This window comes from Anoplopoma fimbria, chromosome 2 (assembly GCF_027596085.1).
Source record: "Anoplopoma fimbria isolate UVic2021 breed Golden Eagle Sablefish chromosome 2, Afim_UVic_2022, whole genome shotgun sequence".
In the NCBI taxonomy this organism is placed as follows: domain Eukaryota; kingdom Metazoa; phylum Chordata; class Actinopteri; order Perciformes; family Anoplopomatidae; genus Anoplopoma; species Anoplopoma fimbria.
Window position 1 is genome coordinate 27,033,878 of NC_072450.1, and position 19,734 is coordinate 27,053,611.

Sequence of the window (19,734 nt, forward strand, 5' to 3'; positions counted from 1 at the left end):
AAACTACTTAGATTCAGGAAAAGATCGTGAAACACTTCTTTGGTTTAGGAAAAGATTGTGAAGTACTTTGTTAGGTTTAAGAAAATATTGTGAAATACTTCATTAGATTTAGGAAAATATTGTGAAATACTTAGTCAGGTTTCTGCAACAAAACTACTCAGTTAGGTTTAGGAAAAGTTCGTCCTTTTGGTTAAAATAACACAGCGTTGGTTTCTTGTTTCACATCGGGAACGAACAGATGTCTCCTTGCTGAAAGATCATTGGATGTGGGATCCATCAACCTCCCCTCCCGCCGGCCTTAATACTTCCTCGTTAATGATTACTTGCATAACAAAGGAAATTAACCCCAGGCATACCTACAAATTCCAATGCATTATTATTCCTAGTTGAGCTACACATGCTGCATGAGTCCAACCGCTCAACCCTTTTAGTATCACAGCCCACATCTTCAAGCTAGTGTTTTCAGGGCATCATAGCGTTGGTCACGTTTCCATCCTCCTTCATCTGCCCTCTGTCACTGCACTTCACCCCTCCAACTTCTTCAAGGTTGCTTACCCTTTGACTCCTGTGCTGAACTTCAAAAAGCCTGTGTGTGCTGATTGGAGGGGTTCAGGCTGTGGGACTATGGTGCTGGAGGGGGGCTTTCTCTGTGTGCGGGGGCCCCTGCCTGTGCAGTGACCCACCGCTGGGGCCACAGCAGGCCCTCTCCCAGCTAGCAGCCCCAGCCATTGGCTCCTTGGAACTAATCCACCCTGCGGAGCCCTGTAAGGCCCCCTTTGTTCCCTCCTGCAGACTAGATCAGGCTGGAGACAGACACTCTCGGTCTTGACTAGCTATCGGTTTCACAGCCCTTGGCGATCCACATCCAGGCTCAGGCCCCAGCGCCGGCCAAGCCACCGTCAAATTAAAGGTGGGAGAACAGGGAGCTGGGGGTCGGGTTGCGGGGGAAGGGAGCAAAATTGTGTCACCTGAATTCCGTCACAGTCCGAATCACGGCGGAAAGGTGGTCTGGTGAAGAAGAGGAGAAGCGGGAGGGAAGGATATATAGGAGAGGAGGATTTCAACAGGAGCTTTGCCTCTCAGTGAACAGAGAGGGATCTCAACAAGGCCATTATCTGGCTCCTAATTTGAGCTCTGGCGAAGCACTGAAGGGCTGCCTTTGTCTGGGATTAATGCGGAAAGCTCAGGATGCGATGTCAGAGGGAAATAATCAGCATGGGCCCTTCATAACGTTGGCTGCTTGTGCTCCTGGCCAGGGCCCCCCGGCTCATTTCTGTGGAGATGAAATCTATGACAAGCCCCTCAGTGAAGCTAAGAGCAGGCAACAGTCCAGTAACACCCACAGGCCTCCAGGCATCCTGTGACCCCTTTAGAAAAGTCACATTCACTTTGCTCTGGAGAAGGGAAAGAGAACGCCGCGGGCGCTTCCAGCCCATGTGAAATGAAGAAATGTGAGGAGGTGAAAACGAAGTGAAAATAAGTTAAGATTCCTCCTCCGCCCCCTCTGCGATCACTCCAGAGGAGGGGGCACGCTGTGTCTTCACTTCATTATGCCCCTCTAATTAAACATGAACAGGACATATAAAGAAAAGAAAAAATGGGATAGAATAGAAAAAAAGACAACAACTCCAGCATAATGTATATTCATGTTTATGTTGTGTAACTGCATTTGGGAGAGCAGTTTGAGAAAGCAGCTTTTTTTTTTCCTTTTGAAAGCAGCAGAAGGTCGCGGGCTAATACCCATCAGGGTAAAACATTCTGAAAGAGGTTGGCACTGCACTCAAGGACCAGAAGTAATGCTTTTATTTTGTTATTTATGCTTTTTTACCGGGTGCATCGCCATACTCCTCTGCAGCATGTTGCTGCTAAGTGAAGGATGCTAAGATGCAACTCGATAAGCAGGTTATTAAAATTACCAATTGACATTCAAAATTCCGGCTTATTTTAAATTCATCATATTTACAGATGAATATGTGGAATTTAAATGTTTTGCACCCTGCCGCCTGAAGGAAAATGTGACTTGGTGCAACAACTGTGCATAACTTCATGGAGAAATACGATACGTCACTGCTTTCCCTCAAACAGTAGTCGGTTCTTTACAATGCCAAAGTCTGGCTTAATTAAGAACATACGAGGCAAGTCACATTGGAGTAGGTCACCAAGCTCCATACGCAGATGTTTCCTATCATCTTTGTCATGTTCACCAACTTCTATTAGTTTTTAGACAGATTCCTAAACCTGGCTAATGCATAACAGGTTAGGCATGACTAGGATATGTTGTATTTGGAATACAATGGTCCTCAAAACTAAAGCCGTAGGGGAAGGAAGGCCAACAAAGAACCCTGTCCACAAAACAAACCCGCTCCCTGGTGCCTCCAGAAAGGTATCAGCCATTTCAGATTTGTTAATCTTCACCCACTTTGCAGATGAAGACTCATGCTAACAATGGTTCAGAGGGCTGTACGCCGTGTGATCATCTCACCAGTGCACTTCACAGTTCCCTCTTACAACCTCAGTTTTGGATACACACAATCAGCTCCATTGTGTGGGGAACAAGAACAGTAAAAAAGGATCTGAATTCTCACTTGGAGATCGGAGATCTTTGGCCATCCGGCAAAACATAAACATGAAAGCAGAAATTTGAAACGCAATGAAGGCGAAGCATCTCTTCATCTGATCTGAGTTGTTATTATAAATTTGAATAATTTCACTGAGGATGATATTAACCCCCATCAACCACTGTGGCATCTTATCATTATAATTTCTGGTACTGCAACTCATGTACTTTCTCCCACAATTTGTATAATTAATTGGCTGTGCTGGTATCTATTAAGGCTAATACTTTATCTTATTTGGGTCTTTGTAAACTGGGGTTGGTAATCTGGTGAAATAAGCAAGAGTACGCAAGAATTCAAAAAAACAAGTCTTTTCCAATGAAGGTAGCTAGCAGTACTAGATCCAAAAGATCCAGAAATTTGTGGAAGGCTCCGATGATGAGCAATGATTTTAGGGGCAGAATACATGCAGGCAAGCAGATATTCCATCCAGTCATTACATTCGGCACAATACTGGCTAAATAAAGTTGTGCGACAGCCACAGATACCGGTTTTATTTTTTATTTTGTCAGAGCATTTGATTAATTGATTGCTGACAGGATGTGATAAAAAATTCCAACATTACCAACCCTGCCTTTGAATTGTAGTGTGCTACTCTTTTTCCCCTATTGTATCCATTTCTCTAAACCAGGAGAAAACCTCCGGGTCTCAAAAGTAAATCCAATGCGGAAGTGCCTTAAACTTGCAGTCTTCCTAAAGACCATAAGGGGGCTCCTCCTCATAAAATCTTTGCTACTGGCTGCCATGACCTTCTTCTGACCTGGCACCAACCTATGCTTCTGAAAATGAAGCCAATGTGTATTTGCCTTAAACTTGATGGCCATCAGGAAGTGACTCCTCCGGTTGCAAAAAGAAGTCGGATTGTATAGAAGTCTATGATTAAATGACCCTACTTCTCACCTGATTTATTACCTCAGTAAACATTGTAAACATAAGTTCATGGTCTCAATCGCTTGTTTCAAGTCTTTTTCAATACAGCATGATGTTCATTTAATAAGTTATGGTCCCATATAGAATAAAATAGACTATAAAGCAGAGTATGCTTAGGGCTGAACTACCTTGTGATTGACAGGTCACTACCAAGGCATCTGGGAGTTGTGCATTCTTTCATGTTAACACTTTGACCTTTTCACAGTGCGTTTTCAGTTCATGAAAGTTAATTGTAACATTTTGGTTGCCTAAAATGGTCTTAGTCAGCATTCGTTTGCACAAAGCTCAACCCTCTTGTGTCATTTCTGGTTGGAAAAAAAAAACAAGATGGCGACGGCCATCGAACTTGAGGCTTCACAACGACGGTCCACAAACCAATTGGTGACGTCGCTGCGACTATGCTCACTTCTTACATACAGCCTATACTCAAAACCCATCTCTATTTCCAGCCTCTGATTGGAAGTTATGGGCTGACACAGACTCAATCAGTCAACCAATAACAAGTTACCATTATTGATGGAGCAAAAATATATCATCATGTGGTTAGTCATAATTTTATTCTCTCACAAGTTCATTTTAGAAATTATTAGAGCCTCTAACATGTCAAACTCTCAGTTTTTTCTACATGACAACTGAATAGCCAGCCAAAGAGAATACTGCTAGAGCGGTTAGGGTCAAACTCCCTCAGGGAGTTTTATTTGTATTCACAACCTCCATGTCTCCTTATGTATTCTGACATCTTGACTTCATTTCAAATAAATTGCATAACTTGAAAGACTTGGGCACTTAAATTGGGGGTTCACCTCTAAAATATGTTTTTTACTGGGCAATAAAAACTTGAACGGGTAATCAAGTATTATTTTGGGCTGATCAAAGACATTTTCTTTGTAAATTTAAATTTATATAAAAAGGCATTTATATAGAAGCCTATTGGTAGAAAGGCTGTCCCGCAGAGTGGACTGTGAAGTGATCACATCTTCCAGCTCAAGAGGCCACATGTTATTCTATCAAGAGTGACAAAAGATCAAGAAGTTGGAGCCCAAGACAACAACATATAGAGGATATGCCTGTCTAGATATTATAATATAATATAAAGAAACAAAAATTATTGTGTACTTTTCTTTTGTCCATCAGGACTCCACATCTACTTATTTTCACTACAGTGTGATTCCTAAAATCTTTGCTACTGGCTGCCATGAGCTTCTTCTGACCTGGCACCAACCTATGCTTCTGAAAATGAAGCCAATGTGTATTTGCCTTAAACTTGATGGCCATCAGGAAGTGACTCCTCCGGTTGCAAAAAGAAGTCTGATTGTATAGAAGTCTATGAGAAAATGACCCTACTTCTCACTTGATTTATTATCTAAGTAAAAATTGTAAACATGAATTTATGGTCTCAATCTCTAGTTTAAAATCTTTTTCAATAAAGCATGTTGTTCATTTGGTAACTTTGGTAATTTATCCCATTTAGAGTCAAATAGACCATAAAGTAGGGTATGCTTTAGGGCGTGCCTACCTTGTGATTGACAGGTCGCTACCACAGAGTTCCAGTCTTACAGTCGCCCATGTTTTTGTCTCAGAACTTTAACCATTTCACAGTGTGTTGTCAGTTCACGGAAGTTAATTGTAATATTTTTGCTCGCCTACAAATGTATTATTCAGCCTTCGGTTGTACTTAGCTCCACCCTCTCCTGTCACTTCTGGTTGCAAAAAAATAAGATGGCGATGGGCTGAATGCCGAACTTGTCGTTTCAAAATTGCAGTCCACAAACTAACACATTAGATGGTGAATACATCCACTTCTTATAAAAAGTGTCTGTAAAAGATAAAACTGACCATCAGTCTGGGTGATAAAATGGCCCCAACAAACAGGCTGGCTTTACTGAGAGACATGGCTTGTTTTTTAAATGTGGGAAGATGGTGTAACCAGATGTCCTGCTGAACACTGCTATAGTATAAGAATTCATTGCAATAGCTATTGGGCAGTTAAATGAAACAGGCAGAAAAGTAGAGTAGGTAAAACAAGAGTTCCACAAAAAGAAAGCTAAATTATCAGGGAGCCGTGGGGAATAAATAAACAAAAAGCAGACTGCTTTTACATTGGGCAGCCAGCAAATCTGACTGTGGTTTTTCCTCATCACCAACTACAATACCACAGCTTATGTAGATTATTGATTCATTGACCTAGGGGCAATGTCGGTCACTGCACTTATGTTAATTATGTCCGGGACTCTTTCAGACTACCACAAACCTTGACCTAAAGACGCATGACAGGTTTGGAGCATTCTGTGTAAAGTGACTGAACCCCCAGTGTCTTAACGACAGCACAGTTATTAGACTGAGGAGAATATCCTGCATTAAAAAACTAAAGTGTTTTTGCTTAAGCTGCTGGAATTGGAAACCACTGCTCTACCTGCAGTAATGGATTTCTATTTCTTATTCACTGACTTAGAGAAAGATATTCAGTGACTCATTTTTTTTGCATATCCAGCAACCCTCCATGTTTGAACTTACTACATTCAGGGATGACATGGCCATGGAAATTACCATGGAAAGCTGTCGACACCAAAAATACACTGCATGAAAGAAAAGCTGAGAAGTACAATATATTGGAATACAGTGTTCTTTTGAAAAAGCCCAGTTGGTAGGTTGTCATAGAGTTTATTATTATAGTATTAGCAGTAGCTGGGTAAGACAGCCAGGCCAATATGTCAACATCACAAATTCTCTGAAGAAAAAAAATGTCAAAAGGGATTTCCACAAACGTCAACGGTGAAAATGGTGTTATCAAGTCAATGTTACCAACTAGATCTGGACCAACACAGCCATTGAGTGAGTCTAGTTCATCTTACCTCGGTCCCTGATGGGGTTGACCCCGGTGAATCCACTTTACGTTTCTTGCGGGGCCCAATGGCGGCCAGTGCTGTGAGGTTGGCGTCTCGCTGCCTCATCTGCGCCAGTTCCTGTTGTTGCATCTGTTGAAGACGACACAACGATTAGAAAATACTCTCTGCGCTGTATGTGGAGTGGTGTTGCCCCAGTATGGTATTGGCATCTATCCGGGTTTGTGGGTACGTTGCGTGCAAGTTATCAATACATGCAATCAGTGACCAAACGCCAATCCAAAGAATTCAAGAGGATTTAACATTTCTAGACAGTAAGTGAATTTTACACCAGTATTTACAACCCTTGCTTGATTTACAAATCTATAATACGTCCTGTATGGGCCGGCTTTTGAAGATTACAATGCCTCAGTCTGCATTAACCAAACACGTAAAGAACACACCAAAAATGTCCAATACAGAACTGCCATAAGCACAATTCTTTACTTGGTGGTACTTATAGTCCCGAACTCAAAGACACTGCTTTCTTGTTCCGTACACGATAACCACATTAAGCTGCAAAATAACAGCTAATAGTAGCCAAACAAGTGACTTTATGAATTCCAGATTTTAAGAGTTTTCCACCAAAACGGTCACATTTTAGAGCTCTGCAGGACTTTGCTATAAAGATTGAGCAATGAGCGTATTGCAGAAGTTGAAACATCCCTCTTCTTCCCTCTAACCGTCCGTCCGTGTATTGTATAAGCTCTCCTGAGCCAAACAAAATGGAAGCCTGTTGTCAGCCATTAACAGAGCTTCTGTCAAAGATCGAGTCTGTGTGGGTGCAGTCACATGGTCCCATTGTGATTTTTGCAGTTCGCGATATATAAAAGGGGAGGTTGTGGGGAGGCACCGCCCGAGGTAATGTCATGTCTGGCCGCGGGGCTGATGGGCGGGGGGGGGGGACCCAGCGTCGCTGCGAGCTGCCCTTTCTATTGGGTGGATGTGTGAGGGCCTGGGGCCATGGCACAGAGGGTGTCAGCACTCCCTCCAACATGCAAACACAGTACACACACACACACACACACACACACACACACACACACACGCGCACACACGCACGCACGCACGCACACACACACACGCACACGCACACACGCACACACGCACGTGCCTATCAATCTTGGCCACAGCGCAGGGAATGCCTACCCACCAGCTTGCCTACGTGCCTGCCCGCCGGGGGAGAGAGAGAGACCCGGGTTGAAGCGAACAGGGACAATCAATGCGCGCTTTCATGTCTTTCATGTTCTTTTTTATGTTATCTCTCAGCATGTGTGCGCCGGGCGCTGGTGTTTGTGTGAGGCACGTGTGTTGTCTGATCGGTGGGGGGGTTGAAAATTTCATGTTACTTTCAGATGGCGCCCGGTTAAAAGGTTGCTTTGGTGTATAAAGTCTGATCTAAAATGTGCATGCAGTTTCCTCAGATGGTCCCCCCCCCTTTAAAACCCCCTCCAGGCGAGGCATGCCCTTTAGGGTGTTGCCACTTCACATTTAGCACGGCGGAACTGTTGAAAGATTCAAACACGCTGACAACACAAAGTAGGGGGGAATAATAGCAGTAGTACCAAGCAGCTGAACATCTATAAACCTCATTCATGGGTCCGTTTTTTAGAGCGGATGGTGGTGAAATATGCATAGGCTGTAGTTAAAACAAATACTAGTTAGTGGCAGTGGTACATGAGGCGATTTGAGTTGGGAATCAGGCTCTCAGCAACTCTATGTGAACGGAGACAGAAACTGATGAGGCTGACAGGGTGGAGATGACTATTTCCCCCTGTCCACATGGCAAATGTAGCACTAATGCTATCAATGCTAATGCTATTAGGCTTTGCCACAAACAACACACAAATCTCTCCAGGCCTGACCTTAAAGAATCCCGCTGCAGAGTGAGCTGAGAGCAAGAGTGATAGAGCGTAAGATAGAGAGAGAGAGAGAGAGAGGTCCGCTATCTCCCTGATGGCACCAGGATGCCGGCATCTCTGCCTGGCAGTTGGCACCAGGCATGGGCTCCCGGCGCCCACAGCAACTGCCTGCGTTCTCAGATTTATGACTGTATGATAAACGACGACTTCATTTCGCCATCTGCAACCCTCCCAGTCTGCGTTTCCAGTCGGTAAAAACGGCCAGCCGTGACACCGGGGAGACTGATTTCTGATTTCAATCTGGTGCCGCTACGCCGAGTCTACCTTTTTCCTTTTTTTTGTTTTTAATGGCTGCCAACTGATAGGAGCCAGATTTGGTCGGGGCTTTGATAGATTTTGTTTTCCCTTTAGGGGCTTGTTTTGAGCAGCATTTAATTCAAACATGTACATAAAAGTATGTTCGTCTAGGCACACACAGGTGTACGAGGGCTGTGGAGTAGTAGCAGTAGCTATGAAGGAATGTGGGTACCTTGAAAACAGTTCCAGGCCGCAATCATCAACTGTCCTGAATTCTACAGGGTTTGTTAAAATTTAGTCAAGTCCCTCTCCCTACCTTCTAGACCAACATTTCGACGACGCTAATCCAAAAAACGAAAAGGTCACTGCATAGATTCATCCCAGACTGGAGGAGTAACCAGCTGGCGGAGTGCATACATTTGCCAGGTCCGATCAATGGTACCACATAAATATCTGCCGTTCCGAAGTCGCTTAAATACCAGTGCTTCCAGTCTGCCCGCATGCCCTTTCAAAGCAGGGAACTGGAACTTGTAAAGTCAAATTATTAGCAAAGGTCAGGAGATGTAGAACATTTTTTAAGACGCCCGACAGAATCAATCTGCAGCTTTGCTAGAAAATTTCAGAGATACAAAAAGAAATGGCCGGGTGACGGGTCAGTGCGGGGGAAATTGGAAATATGTTCAATTTTTTTTTTTGGGGGGGGGGGGATTTGTTGCGGTTGCTCAAAGCTCTCTCGCGTGTGTTGAGCGCTCTGCTAAGTGCGTATCAGCTGACGCCATGATGGTGCAAACACTGAAGCTCTGAATCTGATATGAATCAGGTTTAATCTATCCGGGTCTGTTTTCATCAAGGCTCTCCTAATCTGCGCGGAACATTTGATTACAGCTAAAATTACACTGTTGGATGAAGCTTCTCACACACGAACTCTCTGCAAGACGTTAAAGCTCTCCTTTGAGAATGAATGTCATCACCCGCTGTTTAATGACAGTCAAATAACATGAAATGACCCACAACCCATCCCAAAAATTGAACAAAATGTTTTTTATTCTATGAATCGGAGTTAAATATGCTTGAAAAATCCAAAACCTAGTTATCAAATTGCTTGTATTCATCAGATTGCTCGTGTCATGGAGTTATGTCCTGGAAGACTCTTCCAGAATCACATTTAAATAAGACAGACCTCTAGTTTGAGGGCAGTGGATGTTAATATTTATCAGTAGTGCAGACGGCAAATGAAAGCCAAATGTCAAATGAAAGCTAAATAATGTATTACAACATGAGTGATATTTTCACTATTGAGCTTTTTTTGGGGGGGCGGTTATTGTTATTTACATGTATTGGGCTGAAAGTGTGCAACTGAAATTGATCCTTTTGGCCCTCACTATTGTGTTTGTATTTCCCACAAATTTAATTCTTAAAAGTCTATAATAGATTGGTAAAAATGTCCATCAAGACCTAAATGAGACATAACACCGAAGAAAGAGAAGCGCCTCTCCCTATGATGCAAAAATGTCCAAAGGACGGCAAGAATGAGACATCTCCGACGCTCAGGAGCGAAAAGGAGGATGAGCTGCAGGAGCCATGATGGCCAAACCTGCCGTTCTCCATCTCTGCTGTTTTTTAACAAAGGCTTTTCTCTCCATCTTCCACTCCCCTCCCTCCCCTCCTTCCCTCCCGGCCTGAGGGGTTGCTCGCGGCCCCCCAGACGCTTACAGACAGATGTCCTTGGTGGAGCAGAACACGCTCTGCTTGACGTCACGCGCGTGCAGCCACGGGGCTGTGAAGGAAGCCACGGGGCTCTCTGCCCTGCAAAGACCACGGCATAAAAGCCAGACCGCGGCTTTTGAGTTGGTCTGGTTCTCCTCCCCACTCTCCCCTACAAAAAGCTCTGGTCCAACAGCACACAGCAGGGAGCCTCTCAGCGTATAGATTTAACATATGCCACTTTTTTTTTGTGAATGCATCTTCTTTTTCTCCCCTAAAGAGCCGCGGTAGAGCGCATACATTTTAAACAAGGGAGGCTAGCTTAAGCTTCAATCTAATCTCTTATCATGGCTCTAACCTTTTGCACTGCGAGCCTATAGGACGATCAATAGAATATAATGGAAAGTGTAAATTGGAGTATGTTGACAAGAATGAAGCTGAATCTTAATACCTAAAAACATTTGAAAAGATGGTGAGGCTCCTAAAGAGACATATCGTATTTGAATATTATACAAAGCATCCTGTATTTTGGTAAAAGTGCATGTGTAGATATTAGTTAAATGCATCAAAACTGATACACAATACTGCTATGTAAATGTATTGTACTAAAAATGGTAAAAAAAAAGGTTTCATCATTTGTTCTTGGAACCAAAACAGTAATATAATAAAGTGAGACTGTACAGTGATTTCAGTTTGACACACAGCTTCAAACTAACGGTTCTATATACACACTGATACAATGTTAAGTTAACACCAATTAGAATGATATTCAGGTGTCGGCAGTGTCAGAGAAGGGCTCGGAGGACGTCTATCAACTCGTTGGCTTGATTTACAACCAGAAACCTAGACAGGTTTGTCTGCTGTCAGTGATATAAGACACACTGGGGGCAGCACAGACAGTTTCAGTACCACTGGACGTTGGATTCCCAACAGCTTCCTATAAGTCAGCATCAATGTCAGTCGGCAGTCAAACCTACTTCTTATCTACTGTAGACTATGTTCATCTTTGGTGTTATCACAACAACGCCGTTTTTTATGGCATGTTGTCTCCCCTCATTCACTGTCCCCTCTCTTGCAAATAAAGGCAAATTTTGGCCAAAATTGTACTTTTTAATTTAAAAAACATAATATATACATTTTGGGCAGAAAGCAAACTGTTCACATGGATATGTGCAAATGAAAACATTAACATAACGCAGGCCCTGAAGCTATGCGAAAACAGATTTTTTTAAAACTATTTTTAAATAAAACTATAAATCAAACCAAAACCAAAACTAATAACTCTGTAATAGTGTTTAATAATTTATTAGTTTCACCCATGCTAGCAGCATGGCTCTTGGGATGGCAACACTGGCCTGTCAGTAGGTCACCACTATGGTTCAGAATTAAATATTTCACCAACTGATGAATGGATTTCCATTAACTTTCACATTCAAGGTACCCAGAGGATAGACCCTTATCACTAATGATAACATGATGTTTCGTAAAGCACCACTTTTATGATCTTTAGTGAAATGTCTCGACAACTATTGGATAATATTTTCATGATGACATTTTGTACACAGACATTCATGCTCCCCTCAGGATGTATTGTATTAACTTTTGTGAACTTCTGACTTTTCCATCACTGGGGTCAAAATTTAAATTTGCCCAATACTTTGGTTTATGACTAAATACATGCTAAACTTAAGACATTTCCAGCAGCCTCAACTGTATTTTGTGTGAAGTGCTGATTAGCACTTTAGCTTACATGCTAAACAAAGATACTTCAATACCAATTTAAATCCATCCAAAACACACCGTCTTGTATGTGAGACTCCCTCTGCTTCACGTGTGTGAGTGTGTGTGTGTGGGTGTGTGTGTGTGTGTGTGTGTGTGAGAACATTTCACGTAGGTGTCGTCTGATGCATGTCTTTAATGTGCGGATCTCATTCACCTGACGCCCACATGGCCGACATTACGCGAACATCTGGGAGCTGCGGCTCGAGGCCCTTTCTTCATGTGAAGTGCCTGGCAGTTAGTTCGCCGCGGGGAGAAGCGCCAGTTGCAGTAAACCAATCAGGATTCTCTTCTCCATCTGCGCTCAGGCTCCACAAAGAGACGAGCTCAGCCCTGACCTGCTCATGTAGGCAAGTCTTTGTTTCAGAACTAGGACTTCGTCAACGGGGCTCTATAATTACATGTGGCAGCGTTCTCTCAACATAAAATATTAAATATTGAATTAATATATGATAATATACAGTATGTGTCATGTGTGCATGATGAGTTGTGCTGCGAGCGGTCATGTCTAATTGCCCTTATAGGTATTGAATATATACAGTTTATATTTAGGCAATATAAACAGTTGAGTCATATGCATGGAATCTGCACATTATGTCATTTAATGCCACTTGTACCAGAATGTATTGGCACTTCTAACAACCGATATTTATCAGATGCAACACTTAAAATAATTTGCGTTTGCACCATTGTGCTGCCACCAATCTTTTTGAATAACAAGACAATAAATCCGTTCATGCACATTAAAGATGCAAAAAAATAAAAATAATCCGTTTGAAATTCTGTTTCATCGTCCTTTTGAACGCACACAAATCCCCTTAAATATTCAAGTGAATCTGTTTGTGATTATATTATTTTACCTATGGAGATGAATTCAAAATACATGCATGGGCTAATAATCTTGGCTCAGAGTGTCCTCTGAAGCTGAGCAGTATGTCAGAAGTGTTTCCAGGGCCAAGGACCAATTATTCAGGGCCCTCGGCCGTCCCCGGAGCTAAGGTCATTATGTGGGTGTCACTATCATGACCCTACGGCTCCTCTTCATCTGCAACTTATTTGCAGGAATTAAAAAACGCGTGGGGAAGGAGGGGTGGCGGGACTGTGTGATAAATTGAAAGTCTCCAAAAGACTCGACTCCTTTCCGTTGGAGTAAGTATAATTTTTATAAATAATAACATTTGCGCTAGACATTTTGCAGAGGAACAGCGTTTAACGAAGAGAAGCCAGAAGTCAGTGTTAAGCAGATTCTGACGGCCTTACACCGGCAGAGAGGTGATCATTAAAAATACTGCTTATCTAAGGGGAAATTTCCTACTTTAAATGTTCTCTCGCTTTGTCTCATTCCGTGCTGGCGTGCTTCGTCTAGCAGTCTCTTCTCCCATTCTCGTTTTTTTTTTTTTAACATTTAGATTCGCCGCTCGTCACCTTCTATTGATCACGCCTAATTTGCATCCTGGAGAAGATGAGAACTCAGATATTCACACTCGGAGAGAGGGACGATCTCGATGATTTATTCATTTCCAAATCAAAAAAAAAAAAAAAAAAAAGGAGTGAAAAAAGGTAGATGAGAAGGGGGAATCTTCATAGGCAGCGGGGCGACTAGCAAGCTCTGAGGCTGGGCTCCTCTTCCCCACGCCGCCCCCGGGCACGTGGTGTGCAAGTCCTCCTAATTAACAAGGTGAATCATGCTGCTGCTCTCTAATTAGCCAACATGACAATCTAATGGAAACATGCAGGCCCGAGCTGGCACACTTAGCATCACCTCGCAGAGACCCGCGGTTCTGTCCTTCCCGTGTGAGTACGGCGAAAATGACACTTCAGATTTTTTAAATGGCAAAAAGGTGGAGCGGAGCGGTTCAGGGGAGTGTGTTTTAGGGAGAGGTCAGAAGGGAGAAATCAGCTGGTGAGGGTGTTTTTTTCTTTTCTTTTCTTCCTCTCTTCCCAGCCTCAGCACAAGCGTGGTGTTTGTTGCCTAATTGAAACGTGTCCTGCCTCCCTCTGACTTACATCCCAGGCACAGGAGGCTGGCACCTCGCCACCAGCGTAGCTCAGCACGCCCAATTCCCCCGTCGCTCCAGTCCCAAGGAGTGCTCTGGCGCACAAAGAGAAAAGTGAACCTACAGGCTTGTACAGCGAGGAGACGCGTCGCTATCTCCCTCCGAGGCAAAAAAAAATCTCTTTTTTTTTGTTGTTTTCCTTCTCATTACAGCACTTTGTAATATTCGAAAACACACAGGAACACCAAAGGTACTTTTAAAGCCCGCTTCTGTTTTTTTTTTCATCTCGTAACATGTCTTGAGGTGAAGAAGAACTGAAGTTACTACCGGCAACAAAGCAACAAATAAAAATAGGGTAACGGTGTGCTATTTAGTTGCCCGCACATCTTTGGGACCTAGAAAACAGACCCGTCTTATGTGAAAATTAAAGCATCCACATCAACTTTGTATGATCTTTCAAAAAAATTACACCTGCTAAAGGAATGCATAACTCAGTTAGTGAGAAGGGAACAGGTTTAAACAAAGACGCAATCTTTCACTTAAGCAGAATGTAACGTTGTTTAACTTTAGCGAGCTGACCGCTGCTGCTCTGTTCTTACCGAGATGTAGCGTATCTGCGAGGGCCAGAAGACAAGAATACAACAACTCCGAAATGGGACACACCAAACAGCAGGAAGTCTCTTTGAAAGGAGAGAGAGCACCAAGGAGGGTAGCGAGGGCCTTTTTGGCTCCGGGGGCCTGCCTGCTGGAGGGTCGGTGGCCTCTTTGAGCAAGGCAGTTTGCGGAGGGCCAGAGTACGAGGGCCTGTGAACTGGCAGATGAAAAACTATTGGGCTGTTACATTGTCCTCTGACACACGAGAGCCGCTCCTCTCTGGCTGACAGGGCTTTAATCTGCGTAGGCGGATTCCAATCTCTCCGTGACCTGGTCTATTTTGTGGAGGATGCCGGGGCCCAATCAAGAAACGTTTGTGTTTGTGTTTTACATTAAGGCCCCGGCTGAACACAGGCTTATCATAAATGAGCAATTCTTTATTGTGGGAGCGATGAGGCCTAAACACGCTCTCTTTGGACCACGGTCATGCAAAAGTCAAGTGAGTATTGGTGTAATTCTATTCATGGATTCCAACATATATGCTTCTCTAACTGGGGGCTTTAAATTGGAGCCACTCAAAGTTTAGCCGAGGTTGGAATTAATTCAGTAATTAAGGCAACGCCGGCGCGTCAAAGTGGGCGAAAGAAAATCCCTCAATGCCCAGAAAAGAAACATGTTTGAGGAAAATAAACCTTTGAGATTTGGACAGCTTCTGGTTTCCGAGGAAATCAGTCTGTGCAGCACGCGACTTGCTGCGAGGGCGAAGACTAGAAAAGGGGGGGGGCGATAGTTGAAGAAGGTTGGGTCCTTAACCGGCTCGTATTAACAATACTATTTGATGGAAATGCTTTAGCAGCCCGAACAGGCCTTAACAGTAGCTTTTGGCCAGATTTTGGCCAGGTGTGGTAGCCAATTTGTCTTCTCCCCCCACCTCCCCTCCACCCCCATCTTCCCTCGTCTCTCTTCGCCCTGTCCCTGCTCCGCTCCTCTCCTCCAGTTCACTCGTTTTTTTCCCCCGTTGTCCAGTTGCGCCTGCAGACGCGGTTGCGATGATGAATCTGTGGCTGCAGTGTGTCTGTGTGTCTGACATCGTGATGTATCTCCACCGGCCTTAACTCCCTCTCTATCTCTCTCTCTGCCTCCCCCCCAAGTCTCCTTTCCCTCTCCGTCTCTTTGTCTCCGTCTCTCTGTCTCCTTCCCTCTCTCACTCTCTATGATTAGGCATCGCCCGGCCTCCTGCCCCGCTGATGGAACAGACAGAACACACAGACTCACCAACACCGCCACCACCACCACCACCACGGAGGACAAAGACAACAAACAGCAAACAGGAACTGGGCGCCACGATTTGCCCATTGATTTTGACTGGGGGGCATTTTTTGAAATAGCCCATCTGACCTTTCGGCCAAATGGTTGTGAATGGAAGGAAACCGGGGCCGCTGGACGGCCCTTCCTCTCTCTCACGTGAAAAGCTCCGCCAACATCTATTGGACCAGCCTGCTCTGCTGGTGACGAGGTTGTGGGTGAAGCTGCCGGTGCAAATTCAGATACGCAAATACAAAGACTGAAATCCTGAAGCCCTGCTAGTGACAACCTAGAGCCTACGATGTTCTTTTCAAAACTACTGGTCAAAAAACATTGTGGTATATCGTAATTAAGTTTATACTCGACCAAGTCTGGAGGACGGACCATGGAATCAATGGTTTTATCCCCTTGGGAGCATGAATCTACTGTGTGACCTTCATTTGCCTGTAATATTGTGAGGTATGTTCTATATGTGCACGGTTCGGCCTTAGGGTGGCACAAGCAGAGGGCTCATGGATTGACCAAAATACAAAGGTTCATTCACTGGGGAGCATGAATGTCCCAAGTCAATGTCATGGCAATCTTCCTATTCTTATTTCTTGTTTACAATTGACCATTTTGGCCTGAATGTTGCACTTAAGGAAAGATCAAGGGGATGAGAAAAACACTGGTATTCATTCACTTTGGGGAGCATGAACACCAAATACACAGTATTGGTCAAAGAAGGTGAGTGACCCCTTTGGTACAGTATATATAGACCCAGAGTTCAACTAAATGGATCGGATCCAAACTTTTAGTGAATCTTTTTTTTTACTAACCTGTCCTTATTGTCACCATATTGAGGTTTATGGACTGTCAAAAGGTGATAAATCTTTAACGCTATTGGTGATAAAAAAGTATAAAATATAAAAGTGAAAATATGCACAATTCTACTGAGTTAACTGAAGCGCACCTATTATGAGGACTTGTGCAGATCTAGAGGGTAACTTCATCTGACACAAAGCACTTTCATATTGGAAGATGGTCCTCCTGAGCTTTCTCCCCTCTTCTCATGGAGTTCTTCCTTCCTCTAAGGATTGAGATGTTGCACGTTGTACATATTGTAAAGCCCCTTTGAGGCATATTTGAGAGTTTGGGCCGTGTAAATTGACTTGACTTGACTAGATAATCAACCCGTGCTTGACCGTTGGTACCATGTTTGTTGTTTGTGGATTAATATCTGATTTTACACTTATGCCTTATTATTTTGTGTGTGTGAGTGTGTGTGATCAGGGAGAGGCTGGCTCCTCTGCCCGAGTAGCTCGGGCTCATTATCCTGATGAAATTTTGCACAGACGCGTGAGCTGCCGACAGACTCCACAGTGACACAAACAGCCAACTCAGGTGATGGAAACCGGAGAGGCACGGGGGCTGAGAAACGACGGCCATTAGGGCAAAAAAAAGAAAAGGTGAGGGAGGGTGGTAGAGGGGTGTTCAGTGTGTGTGTGTGTGTGTGTGTGTGTGTGTGTGTGTGTGTGTGTGTGTGTGTGTGTGTGTGTGTGTGTGTGTGTGTGTGTGTTGTAGGGCAGGGGATGGGAGTCTTCTTCGTCCTCTATGTCGCGGGAGAAAGCATTACATGAAGTGACGATCTCCAAACCACCTTCTTGATATTCCAGATGCAAATGGAGAAGCGTGCACGCGCCGCGTCTCCTCGCTGCGCCCCGCTAATCTGGCTGTATCCAGATGACGAGCGGACTGCCACTTAACGGGGAGGAGATCCGCTTTGATCGCACGGACCCTGGGGGGCGAACCTATCGCGCTGCCTATTACGCTGCCTCATTTGCATATGTGGGGCTTATGGGTAGGCTGGGACGTAGTGCGAATGTTCTAAAGCTGCAGCAGGGCTCTCTGTTGCTAGAAAGAAAGAAAAAATGTCCGGGGATGTGCGTAGGGGGAAAAAGACGAGAGAGCGCCGCCAGGTAGCCAGAGGTGAGAGAAGGTCACCTAATCACTTGAAGGTCATGAGTTCAACACAGCAGACTGGGCTGAAAAAAACTTAAAAGTGTAATAATTCAAACCACAATGCTGAGTTGCCCTTGAGCAAGGCATTTGCAGCATTAATGGCCAACGTAAACAGACAGTGGCTGCACTGTCAGGTGGGGAAATTATAGAAGTGAGTTAGTGAGAAAAGTGCATACGTGCTCAGTAAACTTTACCCGGATGAATAGCTTTTTTGAAAAGAGCAAGATAGAAGAAAGAAAGCACGTCCTTAAGTTCTGAATCAACATCAACAACAGGTGAATGTTTTATCCTCCCGCCTCCTCGCACCGCTCTACGGAAGCTTAAGACAATCCTCTTGATCCTCATCAGCACACCGAGGACTGAGAGCACCCAGTGAAGTGAGTGAAACAAAGGCAAAAAAGAAAACAAACGCAAACTTCCGCTGTGACAGAACTACTGCGTTTCTGCGTAAACAACATTAACCAACCACCGACAAAAGGAGAGCGGTCTACTCTCCGGGCTCCGCTGGGGATTCCACCATGTACAGAACCTGCACTTAAAGTGAGGAGGATGCAGCGGCGCACCACTTCAGTAAAAACACCTCCCAATTTGGAACGCGACGTGTTCTGCCTCGGCCGCCTACTTTTTATTCCTTTGAAGCAGTAAAAGTTAATGCGGAGCGTGAATTGGTACATCTTAAACCCCAGTTCACTTTGGTTTTTTATGGCCTCGCTGAGCTAATGGTGCAAATTTGACTCTTTTACCAAAGAGACGTGTAAGAACAGAGTTTTTTTACAAGCCATAACGCAGTAGGTAGAGACATATTGTAGTTTTGTTTTACAACAAAATGGCATGAACAAATGTGTTTTACAAAAAGTGTAAGGATGAAGAATTAACCTGCAATGGCTACTAAAGTTAGCCCCTGTATATCTGTCCACTGACAGCCAATTAACCAAAAACAGGCAGAGCTCAATGAAGAGCACTTAGTCAAAACTCAAACGGGAGTGAGATGAAGAGGCTGAGACGGATGAAGAATAGACAATGAATAGGGGGGCGGGTGTAAGAAGTGGAGGGTGTCTTTTTATACACAGACACACACAAGGGCATCAATCGGCGCCAATGATTCCTCAAACTTTTTTTTTAAGTCCGACTTTAAATTGCATTACATATGTAGCGATGCATGAAAAATTAATACGCTGGGATGTCAAGGGTAATGATCTCCGCGGCAGCTTACCTCCTTGGCTTTCTGTTTTAGTCGAGCTTGCTCTGGGTCCTCTTGCCTGGAGCGACTCTGCGGAGTAAAAGAAAGAGAGAGAGGGGGTGGGGGGGGGGCACACAGGTTAACAGCTGGTTTTAAAAGGGGCCCACATCCCCCCTTCCTTCGCCGCTCATCTGTTGCTGCTGCTGCGGCAAAAAATAGTGCAAAACAGGGACAGGATACGGAGGTGTCAAGGACATCGTATTTGAATTCAGAGAAGTGCAATGGAGCGCCCCCCCCGGGGGGGCGATGGCCTTTAAACCCCGCTCCAAATCCATCCCTAAATAAGCCGCTGGAGGGGGATTCTAATCAAAAGAGGTTATTAAAAATTCTGCAGGAGCCAGCACACACACACACACACACACACACACACACACACACACACACACACACACACACACACACACACACACACACACACACACACACACACACACACACACACACACACACACACACACACACACACACACACACACACACACACACACACAGGGGCAAAGGATGTTGGTGAGTATCAGTGGCAGCGTG

The 19,734-nt window shown here is 44.2% G+C and overlaps 1 pseudogene; it reads right to left on the bottom strand.

Annotated features, from left to right (window-relative positions):
* The window catches only part of LOC129100202 (transcription initiation factor TFIID subunit 4-like), an 84,447-nt pseudogene that overhangs the window by 22,064 nt on the left and 42,649 nt on the right, over positions 1-19,734 (bottom strand).